Source organism: Petaurus breviceps, unplaced genomic scaffold (assembly GCF_028583685.1).
Source record: "Petaurus breviceps papuanus isolate PSGF00001 unplaced genomic scaffold, PetGlider_PUasm1.0 178, whole genome shotgun sequence".
Lineage (NCBI taxonomy): Eukaryota > Metazoa > Chordata > Mammalia > Diprotodontia > Petauridae > Petaurus > Petaurus breviceps.
In genome coordinates this window covers 22,154,306-22,174,740 of record NW_027185777.1, presented here as the reverse complement: position 1 = coordinate 22,174,740, position 20,435 = coordinate 22,154,306, and the positions used below count along the sequence as shown (strand labels likewise).

Genomic DNA, 20,435 nt, shown 5'->3' with positions numbered 1-20,435 from the left:
GCTTTATTCACTGCGCCACCTAGCCGCCCCCTTGAGCTCCTATCTTTAAGGAGCTCACTTTCTAAAGGGGAGATGATGCACAGATCACTATGTACATATAGCTATACTCTGTGGAAAGGGGAGGCCAGCTCTGAGGGAGGGTACGGCTTCCCTGCTGTTTCTCCCACAAGCTCCTCTCCCTATTTCATGCATGTCCACTGACTGTTTCCCAGACTTTAAGTGATTTTTCTCCTCATCTCCACCTCCCATTTTGTTTCAGGTCTCAGTTAAAATTCTGCCTTCTACAAAGAAACCTGTCCCTGTCCTCCTTAACGCTCATGCCTTCCATCTGAGACTATCTCCCATTCATCCTGTATACAGCTTGTTTGTACACAGGTGTTTGCACATCATTTCCCTGCTTAGATTGGGACCTTCTTGAGGGCAGGGACTGTTCCTGCCTTTCTTTGTATACCTATAGCTTACATAATGCTTGGCACATAGTAGGTGCTTAAAAAATGTTTGCTGATTTGGGTTGGGAAACATCTGCCTAAGAACTGCAAGATGTGGTTTCTAAGCTCTGTGAGTGATATTCAGAAAATCATGAAAAATAAGAGAAGTGCCACAATTTGAGAAGAGCGAATGTTCCCAATTTTTTTAAAAAAGGTGGGGAGAGAGAGCACTATGCAAACTAGAAGTCTGTAAGCTTAATTTCAGTTCCTGGGAAAATTCTAAAACAGGCCATTAAAAGGATAACTGGTAAATTATAGAAAAGGAAATGGCGACTATAAGAAGCCAATGTGTGTCAGGTCAGGAAGGTCACATCGGCCTAAACTCATTTCCTTTTTTGATGAGATGACTAGATTAATGGGTAAAGGAAATGCTGTTGATATAATTTATCTAGATTTTATCGAAGTTTTTTGATCAAATGGCTGGTACATTTGCTGTAGAAAAGATAAGGCTTAGACATTAAATACACATATAGATTGAGGACCAATCGCACAGCCAGCATTAACAAACTCAGAGAGTAGTTAATAATAGCTCAGTGTCAGCAGGGCAGGGGGCTTGGCCCCTTGCTGTTTACCATTTTTACAATGACTGTGGATGACCTGGATAAAAGCATAGATGGGATACACTCAACAAGGTTGCAGATGATACCATGCCAGAAGGGACAAAAAGCTAACACAAGGGGTGACAGGATTCAAAAGGACTTGGATGGGTCTTTCAGTATTGGTCTGAATCTAATAAAATGAATTCATCAGGGATAAATGAAATGTAAAATTCTTTACCTGACTCCAAAACAATCAACTTTGAAAGTCTAAAATGGGAAAGGCAAGGTTAGACAGGAGTTGTTCTGAAAAAGAAGGTAGGGGGGTGGAGTTTAAAGGAAACTTCAAGTTCCATGAGTTGGCAATGTGAGCAAACTAATGCAATCTTGGGCCACGTTAAGAAGGTATTTAATATACGGTGAAATCCAGTACAAGCCAAATAGTATCCCTACAAAAATCCCCACCACAATAAAAAGAATATCGCCCCATGATCATGGGGATCCATATCCTAGGATCCAATTATAAGTGAAACACCTTCCAGGGAGCTCCATTTGGTATTTTAATAACTGAATTCCCTCTAGACTGTGCTTTAAAAGCCATCGAAAACTGACTCCAACTTTATAATGTTATAAGTGAGGTGCCAGTATATTTCCAATCCCCAGACGATAGGCTAATTGGTTCTAGAAATTGGAAGCCATGATATTTCAGTATGACCAGAACATTTCAACACCCTCTGGAAATTTGCTTAATGTGATTTAGTTCTTCCTTAAAAAGAAAAAAAATCCCATTGATGAAGGGCTGTATAGACCATGTGCTAACTTAGAAGATTCCTATTTCGTTGAGATTCTGTTTCCAAGACATGTTATTAGAGTTGAGTAAGTTTCTCTTCCAAAGAAAATAACTAATGACACCCACACAAAAAAGTTTCTGGAGAAAAGCTTTACCAAGCATTTCCCTGGAAGCTGCATTGATTCACTCTCTGTTTTCCAGAATGCCAGATGCTATGCTCTCATCTAAAGCCATTAGACTGTGAGCCCCTTGAGTGCAGGAACTGACAGGTTTTTTTTCTTTCTTTTTATCCATGCCTAGCATTTAGCAGAGCTCCTGGCATACAGCAGGCATTTAATAAATGCTTACTGACTAAATTTATAGCAAGACTGGGATAAGCCAATAAGATAAGACTTTAGGGAGGGAAACAACAATGTGCTGACCTTCCTTTGTGTCCCCATTCCCTCGGCCCTACAGGGTCAGTGTTTAACCCCATGTATTGCTTGGTGACCATGAAACCAAAAAGGCTGCTTACTTCTGATTTCAGATTACACAAACACACACAGAATTTTATCACTCAGTCTGTACAGTCACTCAATTATTGATCATTGAGGCCTTTTCTTTCTCTCTCCCCTACAGCCCACTTTTTGATACCTTCAGGGCAGCAAGGTGGTCAGTGGATGAGCACTGGGCCCGGAGTCAGGAAGACTCATCATCATAAGCTCAAATTTGGCCTCAAGAGACACTGGATGTGTGACTCTGGACAAGTCACTTAACCTTGTTTGCCTCAATTTCCTCCTCTGTAAAATGAGTTGGAGAAGGAAATGGCAAACCACTCCAGTATTTTTGCCAAGAAAACCCTAAATGGGGTCATGGAGAGTTGGACATGACTTGAAAAATGACTTTAATATTTTCATTATTGGTTAAAAGTTCTTCAAAATCAAGGCAGCTGATTCCATGAATTGTATTAGTAAAACCTACATCACTAGATTGACTACAAATCAGTTTCCAGGTCTATCTAATAGACTTCAAGAAGCCCTTATTTTCAGGGGGATTTGGGAAAGGGGTTCCTTTCCCATTAGGGATCTACTTGTCCCAAGCAAGAAGTAAGGGGAGCCATTTCTGAATTTTCTCACATGTGGACTCATTGCTCATACTTCATTTAGCAAAAAAAAAATTACAGAACCAGAGAGGTTCGAGATCAAGAAAGTGAGACATTCCATTTCGAGCTCTGGCCTAGGGCATATTCATCCCCCACTGCCCCATCCTCTATAAAAGAGAGGAAGAAGGCTTCTCCTGAGCCTGCTGCTGCACCACAAAAGGGACACGTAGGTTTTAATCCATAATTGTTCCTGGAAGCAAACTGTGATGCGCTCATAAAAGACCCAGGGAAAAACAAACCTGTTGTGGGGATGTCGTCAGGCCACCGCTAGTTATATAGGCAAAACCTTGTGAATTTGGAAACAGCACTAGTTAATCAATCCAGAACAGATCTCATTTTAAACTGTAAAAGCTATCCAACCTGCATGAGTACAAGTATTTAAAAACTTAATCTCCTAAGAAATAACACAAACACACAGGACACTTTTGCTTCAAGCCAATTCATTCCCATTCAGTTCCCAATTCCCAGCAAGTCTGACAAGGGGAGGTCTGACAATGCAGCAGCCTCGTCCCCAAGCAAGCTTTGCCTTTCTTGGAAGACCAAGCAGAAGCAAGTCAGTGTGAGGCGTGAGGAACCAGCTGTTTTCATCAATTATATTCAGTCACGACTCTGTCAAGGGACTGGGGAGGCAAACCACACCACTTCTCCTGCACACTTGTCATACACATGTGAATTCATTTATAGTCAGCAACTATTTGGAACTCTGCTTTCTTGGATGAGAGGAGTAACTGGGAATAACTGGGCCGGAGATGAAAAAAGGGGAAAGAAAACTCCTTTTTTGGAAAAGACCTTGAAGGCAAGAGGGTGCTTCTTTTGTCTAAAGAAGGGATAAATCAAGTATGGTACCAAGTGAGTAACATGGAGTATTTATTTATGTTTTTTTTTGGAGGGGAGAAGGCTGGGCAATTGGGGTTAAGTGACTTGCCCAAGGTCACACGGCTGGTGTGACTGTTAAGTTTCTGAGGCCACATTTGAATTCAGGTCCTCCTGACTCCAGGGTCAGTGCTCTATTCACTATGTGACCTAGCTACTCCCCAACATGGAGTGTTTAAAATGGAAATAGAAAAATAGTTTAAGAACTCCCCTACAAAGTTACAGGTGCTCAAAGGAGCACATTTCAAACAGCTGAGAGCTGCAGATGAGAAAGGAAATGAACACACACACACACACACATACACACACACACACAAGACAAGCCATCTTTCACAGATGGTTGAATCGAATTTCATCACCTGTCGTTTTCAAACATACAAGGTGTTCATATTAACTGAATAAAGAGCCATCTCATGGGGACGAACAGGGAAGACTGACACAGAAATGCCAGGAGGGAGTCTTCCCTCTGAAAAGAAGCATCCCACATTTCATTATAAAATTATACATTCAGGTTCAATTCTGATCATAGTTTGAACAAAATCTATATTGAAAAGGAAGTTTAATGGGCAGCTATAGCCTATGTTTTCAAATGACCTCAGTGTTATTCTTGGACTTTTATCCCTTTCGCATAAAATAAGAAACCTACATTAAGCTGTTAATAGCTCATAATACAAAAACGCAGGGCTCAGGCTCTGAGAGTGTCCATACATTTTGGTCCTGCATGAGTGTTTTAGAATGCCTGGATTTGTGCTCTCTCTGAAAAGATGCTTAGGAGTTTGGTTCACATATTTACCTTGTAAGGGCACCTGTCCAAAAATGGGGTTGGGCACAGGTCAAAGCATGCCCACCCTTGTTCTATGGTACTAATAACTGAAGTGATGGAGCATTGCCAAGAGGGTGTAACTAGTGGTATAGAACCCCCAGGTGGCTAGGGATTCAGTGTAGACATAAAGATATAAAAGCAGATTTGGAAAAAAAAATCTATCTTTTCTGATTACTATGCACATCTGCAAATACCTTCCACTTTCTCTCAGGCAGACAAATGTTCTCCAAGGTAGGAGCACTCTTTCTCCCGGCTAGATACTTGTCCTGAGTACTGCAGGATATGCATCTATCTAAGATGCTGGGAGGTTTTAAGAAAGGATTTAAATTAGAAACCAACCTCAGGAGTCAGCCAAGCCTAGTACTTGAGGCCGCCAAGCAGGGGCAGGGACCTACCTTCATTAGAGAATTATCTCTGCTCACTGCTCTCCCACCCTCATTGCACTCCTGCCTCTCTCAAACTGTTAAACTCCTTGGGACAGGAGTGAACTTGTTTTTTCTATCTGTGTCCCCATTGCTAAGCACAAACTTGATACAAAGCAAGCTCTTACCAAAGGCTTTTTCACCAAATAATAATCATTTATTAACCACCTGCTATGGGCTAGACATGGGGCTAAGCAGCTGGAGATACAAAGAAAGGCAGAAACAGTCTCTGCCCCTCAATGAATCCGCATTCAAATGGGAGAGCCAACATGCAAACAACTACGCACCAACTGGATATATACAGGATAAATGATATAATCTCAGAGGGAAGCCACTGCCTCCTAGACCAGGAAGAGCTTCTTGCAGAAGGTGAGATTGTAGCTAAGATGTGAAGGAAGTTCATTCATTCATTTATTCCCTACCTGCAAGCGTTCAGACCTTCTACTGGGTGGGAGAAGAAAAATAGGTGAGCTAGGAAAGAAAGCTGACTCAGTGCCCGGGCCCTTTTCTCGCTGTTGGTGTAAGTACTATCTTCCTTGTATAAGTACTATCTGCTTTCCTGAGCCCACTCCCAATATCCCACCCCACTCCTCTGGACCACCTGGTTGCTTCATACTTTACTGCTAGCTCCTCCTTCAGCCTCCAGACTTTTTTTTCTGGTGGCACCTTCCACTTGTAATGAAGACCCTTCTTTCCCAACCTCCATCTCTACTGATCAACACTATGTTTGAAATCTCAGTCTAAATGGGTGAAGTCCATGGAGATTTTACTTATTACCCCATCAAGAAGTGGTCTCTGTCCTGTGCAGCAAGGTTGCCTCATAGACAGAGCACTGGACCTGGAGTCAGGAAGATGAGTTCAAATTTGACCTCAACCTGTGGGTGGGAATGGAGCATGGACAAGTCACTTAACTCCTGTCCCAGTTTCCTCAATTGTAATAGGGGTAACAATAGAGCCTGACTTCCAGGGTTGTTGTGAGAATCAAATGAGATAATATTTGGAAAGCGCTTAGCACAGTGGCTAACATACAGTAGGTGCTTAATAAATGCTTGCTTCCTTCCTTCCAGTAGCACTTTGCTTGCCCCTCTCTTACAGCATTAATAACATTTTTTTCCTATATTATAGTTACATGTGTGTAATGTCTTTTCTCTCCTACTGGACTGTAAGCTCCTTGAGGGCAAGAATTAAGTCTGATTCATTTCTATCTCCCATGGTGACTAGCACAGTCCCTTACATACAGCAGGTGCTAAGTAACTATGTGAAAGGCTGCCTTCCTCTGTCCATCTTGTCCTTGTGTCCTCTTGGTTTCTGTTTGTATGCCTGGGCCCTAATCTGCTCCAGCCTGCATCCCTTTGCTTTTACACGCCCTCATCCTCCAGGTGGAGTTCTTTGCCAAGTGCCTTCCACCTATTTCCACTCACGGCTAGGTGTGAGAAGCAGGAATGACCAGAATAATAATCAGTGACATTTATGCAGGGTAGTAAAGTTTTCAACGAGCCCACCTCCATGATCTCACTTGGGCTTGACAACAGCCCCGAGAAGCAGAAGGTTTATTAGTTTATTCCACCTCATCTTCCTTAAAAACTCAGTTCAAGCTCATGTCTGACATGGATCCTTTCCTGATCCCTGGCTGCCAGGCTTACTTGCCCCCAATGAACCTGGATTTTTCTGCAGAAACTTATTATGTGCACGGGCTCTTCAAGACAAGGAATTGTTCCCTTTGTCTTTGTATTCTTGTGACTGATGCATCATGCAAGCTTAAATGCTTACTGATGTGGAAACTGAGGTTTAGAAATTAAGTCACTTAAACAGATTAGTTTACACACTGATTTAGTACTTAGCACAGTGACTGCACATAATTAATCAATGCCCACTAACTAGAGAGGTCAGGTCACACATAGTGGTGGAGTTTGAACCCATGTATTCCTGACCCTAAGACTCAGCATCTCTGATGACCACTCCGAAGTGCATTTCACTCTTAAATCATATTTTCTGCATAACTCTAGTTCATCCAGTGTCCAGACTAGCAGTGGGGCCACTTTTAATAGCATCTGTACCTTTACTTCCTTCTCCATTCAACCCATGCCCCTTGCTTTTGTCCTCCTGATTCCCCAACACAGCTCAGGCAAATGTAGCTAGTCCCAATCCCTCTGAAAACACAGCCACTGGCACCTCATTCCACAAGAGAGGGAGTTATGCCCTCTAGAGTGTTTCAAGTCAACAGGCATTTACTAGGTGTCTGCTATGAGCCAACCACTTTGTGAAATTCTGGGGATACTAAAAAGCAAAGGACCCGTTCAGGTTCTCCAGAGGCTCTCAGATGGGGGAGACAACACGTAAACAACTGTGTACAAACAGCATATAGACAAGCTCAACTGGACATGATCTCAGAGAGCAGGCAGCAAACTCTTCATTCTCCTGGAGAAAAGCACTGAAGGATGGACACCTGATCTGATGAGCAGGAGTACACCTGGGTGAGTCCATCTCAGTGTCAGAGATCATTGGCCAAAAGTGTCGTCCCTCCCACCTCAGCATGGTAAAGTGGCAAGCAAACCATACCTGGACTTTATTGTTTATTGACTACCATTATGACCTTGGACAAGCTACCACTCTCCTCTCTGTGACATGAGAAGGTGAGAGAAGAGGTCCTATGATCCCTAATTCTGGATCCTTCCTTTCCTCCCTCAGTTTACACCTATTCCTCACTAAAAAGGAAAGGGAAATGTTACCTATTATCCATGCTGTCCTTTGTGAGTGGGAGGTTGCTAAAAGTTCTCACTGGACTGACATCTCAAATTTCTTGAACAGTAGCTTTACAGATCATATAAAACCCCAGCCTGAACTAATTTGCCTACTTAGAGGGTGACTCAGATGCAGCTTCCCCTTGGCCTTGGATAGAACTGGGAGGGGGTGAGCACAGCCTCCCCAGGCAAATGGTTACAACTTCAACTATTTCCAAACACAGCTAGGGTTTGGGGAGCATCTCTCTTTTATCTTTGGCAGGGCTGGGAGAAAGACATCTTTTCTTGTTAAAAATAGAAATAAGTTGCCATTTTACAGCCCCCTGCTGCAATATCAACAAGGAAGGGGAATGGACTTTGCCATGTACTGAGGGCATGGCTAAGGTGCTTCCTTATTACGGGCAGTTTAGAGTCCAGGTGGGAGTTTAGAATTGGAAAATCATGGGAATCCTGGAGAGGAAACAAGTGGCAAATAGGATTTCAGGACAAAATAACCTATTCAGGGTCTTACTGCCCTTGCCCCAAACTTATCAGCTCTGCATTGATTCCCCCAAGTGGCTAGAGCATAAAGGGTTTCTTAGATCTGTATCCTCAGGGCTGCCTGAAGGTCCAGAGCCTTCCCATGGTTGAGGTATGACAGGATGAGAAGAGGTATAAAGGTAAGACCAAGGTTTCAACCTATCATAAGAGGCTTGGTGCCTGGCACTAACATGAATCAAATAGTTTACTGTTTTTCTCCTTATATTTTCCTGGAAAAGCTGGTGGGGACAATTACATAGACTCAAAGCTCCCTTTCTTTCTAGGTCTCTTCACAAGCATAATGCATATCTTTCTCTCAATTGGACAGCGTAGACATTGGCAGGTTTTGCCTCTTAGGTTACCTCCAGGAAATCAACACTCAGCTCTTATCCATTAACAAATCAGGAGAGAATCTGTTTTGACCTCAAGAGGCCTGTACATACCAAGGGAGAAGATAAGGTAATCAGAGCCAAGATCCCCAGGGAACTTATTATTCTATGTGGAAATAAACAAGTCCTAACTAGTTACTAGGGACCTTATTTCTCATTTCTCCCCTATGCTTAAACCATCCTTTAAGCAGAATTTTTATGGCTCCTTGCCCATTCTTCATCCCATAGTTGGTCTTTAGGAGATTATTAAGTAAATAATTCAACATAATGACTTCAGCCCTTGATAGCAGTAATATAAATGGAATAATTTCCTCTGAGAACCAAGAATGTGCCATTGCTGAATCATTTGCAAACTATTTAGTAATTTCCATACTAGAGAGGTGGTAGATTTGCAGTCCCCTAAATTCTGGTTTCCCACCCTGATTTAATACATCGTTTATAGCTCAAATGAAAAGCTCAGTACTTTAAATTCTACCAAGATGTACACAAAAAATTTAAAGGGCTGTCTGATTTTCAAAAATATAATTTATGTGATTCATTGGATACAGGTAGGCTTGTTTTTTAAACTTTTTTCTAACATTTACAGAAAATCCAGCTTTTGAAGAGATGGATTAGAATGCTAGTCCTAGAAGGAATTCTGCTTAACCCTTACATCTTACAGAGAACTTATTTGGTCAAGATAACATGTGAAACTTAGCAGAGTTAGAACAAGCACCCACTTCTCCTGAATTGCCATTTTGGGTCCTTCATACCACACCATTCTTACAGCTGATCCCCTGGTGATAAATACCTATTTATATTTGGATGTGCATCAGCTAATTGGAACCACCTTTAGAAGTAAGTATATTTTGTAACTGAACTATTCCATTCTTCTATTAATAGGATTCATCTCACAGTTATTCACTATAATTTTAGACAAAATGAATGTGTAGTAATCTACTTGCAAGTGGAGAACTAAGTCAAAATGATTTCAGATAGAGGTTTAACTGTTATTCAGGTATGAGAAAAAGAAACCACCTAAAAGCAAAATTTCAAATAATTCGAGAATCCATCTCTCTACCTGTTCTTCTTCAATTTGATTTAACAGATAATTCTAAAGCATCTATTATGTAAAGAACAGTTTGCTAGGCACAGGGGAAAAAAAGACAGACACAAAACAGTCCCTGATTTCAAATAGACTACATTCATTTTTGACTCAGTACTCTTAAGAGCATCATAGATGGACACCACCATGTATGCTGTCCATGGCATCTGGTCCATCTTAGGAAGTTGTTCCAGGAGGTTTGGATGAGTTTGGATTAAACCAGTTGTGCCCTCTGGCCCATTGTACACCCAATGTTGGCCTAGGCTGGAAGTATAATCTTTATATAAAAAAATGTTTTTCTCTGATCACAGAATCTCAGAACAAGGAAGGGCCTTGGAAGTGATGTAGGTAAACCAAAACCTGACTGAGAATCGTTCTACAACATAAGTGTTTACTCAAATGTCTCTAGCAAGAAGGAATTTGCTACTTCCTGAAACAGGCCATTCCAAACTGGGATAGCAATAGATTTATTGTCTAGAACCCTGGAAATTCTAAATGGAGCTTACATAGTGGATTTATAGGTTTACAGGAAAACACAGGCAAGAAATTCAAGGGAAAAATGAGCTTTGGAATCCCAGTAATCCTCATCAATAGACTGCACCTGTGCTGATGAAACAGTGGATCTCTTTTTGTTTTGATCCAGTTGTGATTTGATTGGCAGATAGAAATTCTCCCCACTAATGCAGATTATCAGTTCATCTGTCACAGGGGCACAGGGAAGCTGACTGGCTGATGGTCACACAACCATATGGCAGAGGGAGGATCTGAGACTGTTTTCTTCTTGATGCCAAGACCATCCTTCCATCCATGGCATCTTGGAGAGATCTTTTAAAGTATCTAAATAAAGTTGTAACCTATTAGGAGACTAGCACTTCATCATCTCATGTTTTGATTTTTTTTTTAAAAGGTAATCTTACTGTCTAGTCAACTCTTAAATTTGCAATGAGACATATTATACAGCTGGGTCCTGATTAGTGAGAATAATGAATTCTAGCAAATGGTTGCATTATTTGAATTCACACTGAATATTTCCAATGGACTAGAACCAGTGACCACATTTTATGTAATCACAACTTCAAACAGTGATAATTGAAATACATGTGACCACTTCATAGGCTTCATTATTTGCACTTTTTGGGACCTAGTTGTACATTTTCTAAATATAGACTTATTAACATTTAAATCCTTGTTTGATATATGATTGATTGATTGATTCATTCATTCATTCATCCCACTATCTCAAAGGTTAAACAGCTTTTGGACATAATTAACTCTTGATTACATATAATGATCAATAAGACTCTATCCCTAGCTCACTGTCAGTACCTCTTTTGGTAAAACACTTGCCTTGGTCATATCCAGACCCTGTTAGCCTTCGTATGTAGCTGTAGCCAGATAGGGGAGGGAAGGAAATCCTTTTAAAACCAAAACACTTAAGTACTTCCATTCCATCTGGGCAAACATCTTACTTGCAACTGGGGGCCATCTCCAGTCATTCTGATCTATCTGGAGCCCAGATGGCTCCAGAAGAGAACATGAGGCTGGTGACTCTGCACAGCCTTCCTTCACTTAAATCCAATTCACTTGCAAGGCATGGCATCACCTTCCTGTTGTCATGGTCCTCTTTTGAGAATGAAGGACAAACAGCAATGCCTTGAATCATTAATCAAAAATGGTGCTTTCTCTTTGCATGTTAAAGGAAAATGTGAAAAGGGTAAAGACAGAGAATCCAAGCAGCATCCCAGCTTTTCCTCTTCCCATACCCCTTCTCAGGGATGCTTCGCTACTTTGCTTGAGATTTGAGCAGTCTCTGAATACTTTCTCATATACCACTCACCTTGCCATCCAGGTTCCTCTTCTCCCCCCAGCTCCTTGACTTTTCCTTAACACCTAAACACTACATTGAACATAGTTTTTATGGAGAAAATGAATTCTAAATTCCAAACAGCTTACAAACAAACTTTTAGTCAGTTGGGACACATCTATACATCTATACTCAAATATAAATATAAAAGCAAATTCTATAACCAAATGATTTTGATTTTATTTTATTTTTTTGGGGGGGGGAGGATTCTCTGCTATTTGAATACACACCATATCCTTACTACACATAATGCAAAAGCAACACTGTTTTCAAAAGGACAAGCACTACCTGGACAGCTAGATGGTGCCATAGTGGATAGCCTGGAGTCAGGAAGACTCATCTCCCTGGGTTCAAATTCAGCCTCAGAAGCTTACTAGCTGTGTGACCCTGGGCAAGTCACTTAACCCTCTTTGCCTCAGTTTCCTGAACTGTAAAATGTGTTGGAGAATAAAATGGCAAATTGGGTAATGAAGGGTCAGACACAACTGAAAACGACTAAACAATCAACACAATTACCACCAGGACTCCTCAGACTGCTTAGGGGAGATATTGGGTTAAATCTCAAATGACTGCTTCTATTAACTCAACAACAGTCTTTAGACTTAACTCATGTTCTCTTTCAGAAGAATGTGAGCACCTAAAGGTGGGTTTTTTCACTCTGTCTTTGTATCAAGTCTAGCACCATGCCTTGATGAAACAATCAATATTTATCAAACTGAACTGAAATTACTTAGTAACAGATAACTTTACCAGATATTCTTCTTCTTTAGGCAAGGTTTATCATTTAGTCAAAACCATGCTCAAAGAAATTGAGGTTAACTGGTTAGCTCATAACTAATTGAGGTTAAAGGTTGGTTAACTGAACAAACAAGTAACTTCTTGAAACATTCTGACTGGTCTTTTTTAAGAAAAGAAAAAAAAAAAGACAGATTTCTATCTTCCAGGCCGCAATACCATGCAGAATTAAAATCACGTGTGAGCTCCTTGAGCATATATTTAGTTGGTTTTGACTCTGTATTCCCAGGGCCTGAGTCGCCTGGTGCCTTAGTTGGTTGACCGGTGGATTGATCTGGACCTGGAATTTCTTTGGCATAGAGACTGACCCAATGAAGAAACTCCTGCCAATGCCGATCAGAAAATATTCCACAACTTTTCAATGAATCAATCAACTGATAAACATTTGAGCACCAAAGTGCCTGGAACACTGAGTTTATAATCTTATATACTGAGATTTCTCTGGTTTTAGAGGGTTGTCTGGGTCACTGAAAAAATTAAGTATCTTGCCCAGAATTTTAAAGTCAGGATAAGTAAGAAAGAGGGAGACTTAGAGACCAGTTTTTGTAACTCTTCAGAAGGTCACTCTCCATCTAGCCTTGCTGACATGCTTATAAAATGCTTGTTGAGTTGAATTAAATCATTCCAGTTTAACTGAAGCACACACAAAAAATCAGTGCATAAAACACCCAAAGCTCTGTAGTAAGACGTAGTGTGCTGTGTTTTAAAATTTTATGTTAAAAGCCGATGATGCATAATTCACATTGGCCATCTCCCAGGACAGAGCCCCTAACAGGAACCTGGGGTAGGGGAAGTTGTGGGGGAAGAGCACAGAAAGGGAGGGAATTCTTTCCCCTCATTCTATCCCCAACTAAAAAAATGTGAGAAATTCCTAAGCCCACATCCTCCTCCAAATCTGACTTCAAAAGCTTATTGGTTTTGCCCATTCTTATCTCCCCAAGGGGACAAAAACTTGAAGAGAAATGTCTTAGCATGATTTATTTACACAGTTAACATCAAAATGTTTCTTAAGGAGCATGTTTTTGTCTGGAACACTCTGTGCTCTTTAAAAAATACATATCTTTTTAGTAAAATACGAAGTTCTTTCTTACACCACCCACCCAAGGCCAATAATCTTACCATCATCATCTTTTGACCATCTTAACCACACTCATCACCCTGTAACTTGGAGGTATTTGTGAGACAAGCCAAAGATATTAAAAAGCATTTTTATTATCATTATTAAAAACATTAGACTGGAGTGCTAGAAAACCTGGTGTGATCAACAACAAATTACTTTGGACTTGGTCAGACTGCATTTGAAAAATGAGCAGTTAAACTAAATTACCTCAAGAGAGCTTTCTTAAGGCCAATTTGTATGTTGAAAATTTTCTTTTCGTCCTCATCCCTGCCCCCCCAACCTGAATAAGGTGAAGGAAGAGATATGTAACAGTGACCCCAAATAGTTTTCTCATTGGAATAAATACTTTTCTCTGCCAGATTTCACTCCCCTGCTCACACTCATTTGAACAGCTCCTGTGGACTTTGTCAGTGGCAGAAAGGAGACCCAATGCAATGCTAACCGTTTAGATCTGCTCAGTTCGGACATCTCCTTGCCAACTCCATGACCCAGGATGTCATCTGATCTCTCTGAACTTCACTTTCCTCCTCCTTGACTTCTTCAGCACTTCATTAAAACCAGAAAGCCAGGTTTCCCCGACTGGAATCAACAAGTCTTCATATAATTTCTTTACCTCTGTCCAATACAATGGCACAAAGGTCTGGACACTTGGCTCAGGGAATTCTCATGGTGAATATTGTTTAAGCTATTTGCCATCTGTAACTCTGCCCATGGCCGAGGAAAACTCTCCACAGTCTCTTTAAAAAGGAGGCACTATTGGAATGCAAATTTTATTTCTTCCTTTGGGGACTGACTAGGCAGCCAATCTATTAGTTGCTAGTTCACAATGAGGTTTCTCAATGAGGAATATGCCTAATTCCAACACAGTAAACAGTTCCCCTGGGCCATTCTAGTAGACATTTTAGGGGTTCCCCTAAGAGTCTGGCTCAGAACATCTTTTAAAACAGCAAAATTATTCCAAAACTGAATGGTGACCAACCCTTCCCAGAGCTGACAGGGACCTGGGATGTCCTGCATTGGAATGAGGGGTGGGTAGATGATGTTAGAGCACAAGGCCTGGAGTGAGGAATGAGTTCAAATGAAGCCTCAGAAACTTACTAGCTGTGTGACCCTGGGCAAGTCACTTAAGCCTGTTTTGCCTCAGTTTCCTCATCTGTAAAATAAGCTGGAGAGGTAAATGGCAGACCACTCCAGGATCTTTGCCAAGAAAACCCCAAACAGGGTCATGCAGAGTCTAAAATGACTGAACAACAACAAAGCATTTATATAGCACTTAAGGTTTATGAAACCCTTTACATATGTTATTTCATTTGACTGAAAATAACTCACCAGTAACAACAATGGAATGAGGTGCTTAAAAGAAAGAAATATTTACTAATCATTTTACAAATATTCTCTCATTTAACACAGTCTCCTTGTCATTGTCCCAAGTTACCTCAAAGACAGCAGCTCTCAAACTTTCTGATGTTAGAAATCCTAAAAGTGAGTAAGTTATTGGGTTGTTACACTGATCTATATTTACCATATTAAAAATGAAAATGTCTTTAGTATGACTATGAAAATAGTTCTGATCTTGCAGACAGCCTTCTCTCCCCACAGTGTCCCCAGACCTCGCTTTATGAATGGAAGACATAGGATCGAATACAGGCTTTGCTAATTACCTGTGTGACCTTGGGCAAGTCAGCTACCCTTGACTGGCCTCAGTTTCTTCCTATCAAAAAAGTGGAGGTTAGATGAGGTGACCTCCCAGCTCTCAGTCTATAGTCTACGATCCATGAAACATTCCTCTGCCCCTCTTCTTCCATTGCTAAGTTTCCCCCAGAACCTCCACATTTTGAGGGACAGCCCAAGCCTGGGCCCTTCATTCTTTCCCAGGTTCTGATTCTGACTCTCTGGACTTTCAATGACGTATAGCAGCTACCTTCTCACCCTGAAACTTCCCCCAGTGCCTGGGGCCTCTCACACTGGCAGATCTCTCCGTGGCAGTGTTGTGTTCTAGGGGTGCCGGGAACCCTGAAATTCAAGGACAAAAGACATAGGTCCTGCCTTGAAAGAATTTATCTCAAGCCTTCAGTCAGAGAGGAGGTTTACTAAACACTGATTGGGGTAGGTGAACTTCACTATTGGCCATATTTTAAGAATCTGGTATGGGTTTTGGAACTCTCCTCTTTGAACTTTCCTGGGAATTCCAGTAACCCAGTCCCTAAACTCAGTTTGAATAAATCTTTTAACTACCCTATTATCTGGCCCTCATTGTCTGTACCTGGCCCCACCATAGAGTGCTACTCCTTGGTTCCATCTAGACCTACTCCTTGACCACTGTATATAAGGGTCCACCTTGCCCCCATTAGATGGCTCAGATTCCTTAAGAATATGGCCAATAGTGCAGATTCTTAAAATCTCACCCACCTCAACCAGTATTTTGATAAACTGGAAAGAAGGCTTGAGTTGAATTCTTTTCAGGCAGAACCCATACCTTTTGCCCTTGAATTTAGGGGTTCCCAGTACCCCTAGACTACAACAGTGCAGGGGAAAAGCATTTCTTCTACTAGTGAGTTACTCCAGGGGTGGGGAACCTATGGCCTTGAGGTCACATGTGGCCCTCTAGGTCCTCAAGTGTGGCCCTTTGACTAAATCCAAACTTCACAGAACAAATCCCTTTAATAAAAGGTTTTATTCTGTAAAACTTGGACTCAGTCAAAAGGCTGCACTTGAGGATCTAGAAGGCCACGTGTAGCCTCAAAACCACAGGCTCCCCACCCCTGTAGGGCCTCTACTTTGAGAACAGGAATCCTTCAAGTTCCTCTACATTCTACTTCTGACTTTCTGAGATTTAAATACCAATGCCACATCCTCCAAAGCAAGTCTCCCCTCCCCTCCCCCAGTTCCTATTTATGTGTCATCTCAGAAAGACCTGAGTTCAAATTTGGTCTCAGACACAAACTGTATGACCCTGTCCAAGTCATTTCACCTCTACTTTCCTCATCTATAAAATGGGAGTGAAATAAGAACACCCACCTCCCCGAGTTGAGGAAACAAGACACTATTTGTAAAGAGACACATAGTAGGTGCTTCACGAGTGTTCCCTTCCCCATTATGATGTAAGTGCTCTTTCTTGGTTTCTACATGCACATAGTAGGTTCTTAATACATCTTTGGCAACTGGCTGGGAACTCCCTTCCTTCACCAAAACAGATCCCAAACTATCTCTAACTTAGATCTAACAACAAACAACATAACTCACAGGCAGAGCTCCAGGAAGCTCAGAGGGACTTGATCATGGCCTAGATCACAGCTAATAAGTGTCAGAGGTAACAGCGGAACCTGGGTGGTCTCTCCCTGGACAGGGTCTTGACTGACTAAGTGACGTTGCCTCCCTCAAGTCATGCTTTTAAAAAATTCCTCCCTTTGCCTGATTTCACCCCTCAGAGATAAAAATTTTAAAAGTCTCTTTGATCACAATCACTCCAGAGATATGCTAGTAATGAACTGGGGCCCTTCCCCCCAGCCCTTTCAGACACTGGTTCACTTCCTTAGGGAATCTCTGTTCCGGCTGCTGGCGAAAAATGATTCACCTGGCTGAAGTCAGTGCATTTATTTAGTCTGTGCTGTGTGCCAGGCCCCGGAGACACAAACACCAAAGATCAACAGTCCCCGTAGGTGCAAGCTTCATGTGGTGGGGGGTGAAGTGAGAGGTACTAGCCAGTGAGGGATGCAGCAATTGGAAAGGTTCCATGCAGGAGAGGGGAGCTGTGGGCTTGTGAGGCAATCCACTTAGGCATTTACAAAAAAGATACTTCATGTGCATTGCAATTTACTTCTTATAAGCTAATAAGACTGTGCTCTCTGGAGGTCCAGGGGCTCCAGGCAATGTGAGAATCTATCTGGTTTATTATAGGAGCTTTGCCCATGAAATTATCATAGTTTCAAAGCCTTTCTGGGAGACCACTAGACTGCAGTTGAAAAGTTAATTTTAGAAATTTTCTCTGAAGGTGAACAGTCAACACAATTCAGGCCTAAAGATGATTTGAGTTCTCAAAATAAATCCCGGCAATGAATAAGGTCTTCATTAATAGAATTAACACAATACTCCAGAGGAACAGGAAACACTCTTATCCTCCTTTCACCTTCAAAAAACAAGAACCGAGTTTACCAGAGCTTGATAAACATAAATAAATAAAGTCTAACAGCTCTAGCCAATCCAGACCAAGAGACCCTAGCTCTTCAAACCCGGTGCTCAGACGTGCTGTTTGCCAGGTTCAAAAAGTGAGTTTATTACCATGGGGCTAAGTTAGAGAAAACTTTTTTATAACCAAAATGTGCATTACAGCTACATACACATACAGAAAATCTCCAAAATGTACAAGTAAAAAGATGAGGCCTTCTCATCCTGTACCAGGACCCTTCTGCACTGGGAGGTATATGAAAGAGAATGCAAATACATGGAAGGTAAACTCCTAGGGGGAAGGGGTACCGGACACTGTATATATTTTCCAGACTTTTTTGATGTAGTAATCAGTTTTGCTGATTTTTTTTCCTTTACTTAAAAAAAAAAATGATTACCTGGAATGATTCTCTGGGAGAAGGGAGGGGAAGGGATGTTGAGAGCAATTTGGTGATTTTTATAAACAAAATATATCAATAAAAATTTATCACCAAATGAGATTGTTTAAAAAAATTTTTTTTTTTGCTTTTTTGGAGGGGCTAAGGTAGGGCAATTGGGGTTAAGTGACTTTCCCAAAGTCACATGGCTAGTTTTGTGTTAAGTGTCTGAGGCCAGATTTGAACTCAGGTCCTCCTGACTCCAGGGCTGGTTTTCTATTCACTGTGCCACCTAGCTGCTCCACTCCCCAAATTTTTTAAAACACTTAAAAGTGACGGTATACAGCAGGTACTATGTAAATGCTTATTCCCTTCCCTTCTTATTTATAAAAACCTACAAAACTAAAAAGGACATAGATTATAAACCAAGTATGAAAGTCAGAGAATGCTTACTTTCCTTGATTCTTTAGGAATCTTAGAATCCCAAGAGGAAGGGCCTTCAGAGGACATCTAAACCAACCTTCCATTTTACAGAGGAGGTAGCTGCAGCCCAGGGAGACCTGGCCAAGTTCACACAGGTTCTAAGCAAAGGCACAATTTAAACTCAGGTCCTGTGACTCTTCCCACAATACCATGATACACTCCCTCTATTCCAGAAATTCTTGCTTATTCTAATGGAGAAAGGGAAAGAAAAGAAGGAGGACAGAGCAGGTTAGAGGGCAGCAGAGAAATTTCAGTTGGCTTTCTCCTTTCAGCTTCAAACATTAGTCCAACTTTCTGGATCACAAATCTACTTTTCCACCTGTTAGCAACTAAACCCTGTGCTTGAGTCTGGGAAGGGAGCTCTGGCCTGGAAAGACACCGAGGCTTCTTACAGCTGTCCCGGGAGCTTCTAATCAGGTTCATCATATTGGAAAGGGTGTCATTTCAGACTCTTTACTCCTCTGTCACCACCTGCTGGGTTATGGAAGGAGTGAGAGCAACCACTGACATTCAGAGTATTCACCTTCTTCAAGGATCATAGATTTGGAACTAAAATGGCACCAAGTTCAATTCCCTTATTTTACAGATGAGGAAACTGAGGCCCAAATTGGTCGAACAATTTGTCCCAAGTCACACGAATATTAAATGGCAGAGCAGGGATTTGAACCCGTCTCCTCAGATTCCAAGATCAGTGATCTTTCCACCAAATCACATTGCTTCCTTTCAGTGGAGTTCCTCTTGGATAAGTACAACATATAATATACAGATTTTTAAACACAAAAAAAAGTTTTTTCCTAACTGCCCATCTGTTAGGAGCTGGTACTAAGTCATTCCAACTTGCCTTATCCCCAGTGGATGAACCCAATGCTTTAGAGGTAGAAGGTTCCATTTGCAGTTGTCACCAAGCAGGAACCCCCTTCGCCCTCCTTGCCCCTGAATTCACCCCCACCCCTTTACTGCCAATTTCCCTTTCCCCTCTTAACCAGATGAACTCTCCTAGGCTCTCACTGCTAGAGAGAACCCAGAATCTCCACTCTGACACCTAGATCTACTCCCCCTTCCCCATTTTGGTTGGGTGCTCTAGTGAGGCAGAGGTGCAATTTTATCCCAAGGATACAGGCACTACCTAACTCTCCAACCTGTGGTATCTTCCCTAAGTATGAGCAACCTGAGAGCAGAAACTCTTCTTTTTCAATTTGCACAAAAGTGTTTAACAGACAATTTTCCCCCCATTCATCCATTCGGTCATCATTTAGCCATACACTTACATTTGATACTTATATCCCAGCCTCAGAGATGTTCAAAATTCAGGAAGACAGCTTTCCTGATTGGTTACAAATGAAAACTCAGACCCATTTAAGAAATACTGATAATGTACAGACCTTAAATTCTTTCATAATTTGCTGAGCCTGCCAGATTTTAGGAGCTCCCCTGCCAAAATGATTGTTGTCAGCTCAGGGGAACTAGACATATGATAAATATTTATGGTCAGGGTCAACAGCTTTTACTTTTTAGCAGTTAAGTTTTGAAACAAAGGAGCTTTGAACTGAGATGAAGTGTTTGCAGTCATTGCCAGTGTTTAAAGCCCCAAGAACCTTGTCACATATTCACAGCTACCATCAACAGTTTTCAGAAATTCACATAAATCACATGTGAATTTAGATCCAGAAGTTCATCTTGTTCTGGCATGCAATCAATCAACAAACAAACAAATGAATAAGTGAGCAAACAAGGAAATAAACAAATGAAATGGATGGGTAAGTAGATAAATGAAAAGATGATAGATAGATAGATAGATAGATAGATAGATAGATAGATAGATAGAT

At 41.3% G+C, this 20,435-nt stretch overlaps 1 protein-coding gene across 26 annotated transcripts in view; it reads right to left on the bottom strand.

The window, feature by feature from the left end:
* SVIL (supervillin) overlaps nucleotides 1–20,435 on the bottom strand; it is a 267,203-nt gene that overhangs the window by 157,233 nt on the left and 89,535 nt on the right. The window lies entirely within an intron of this gene.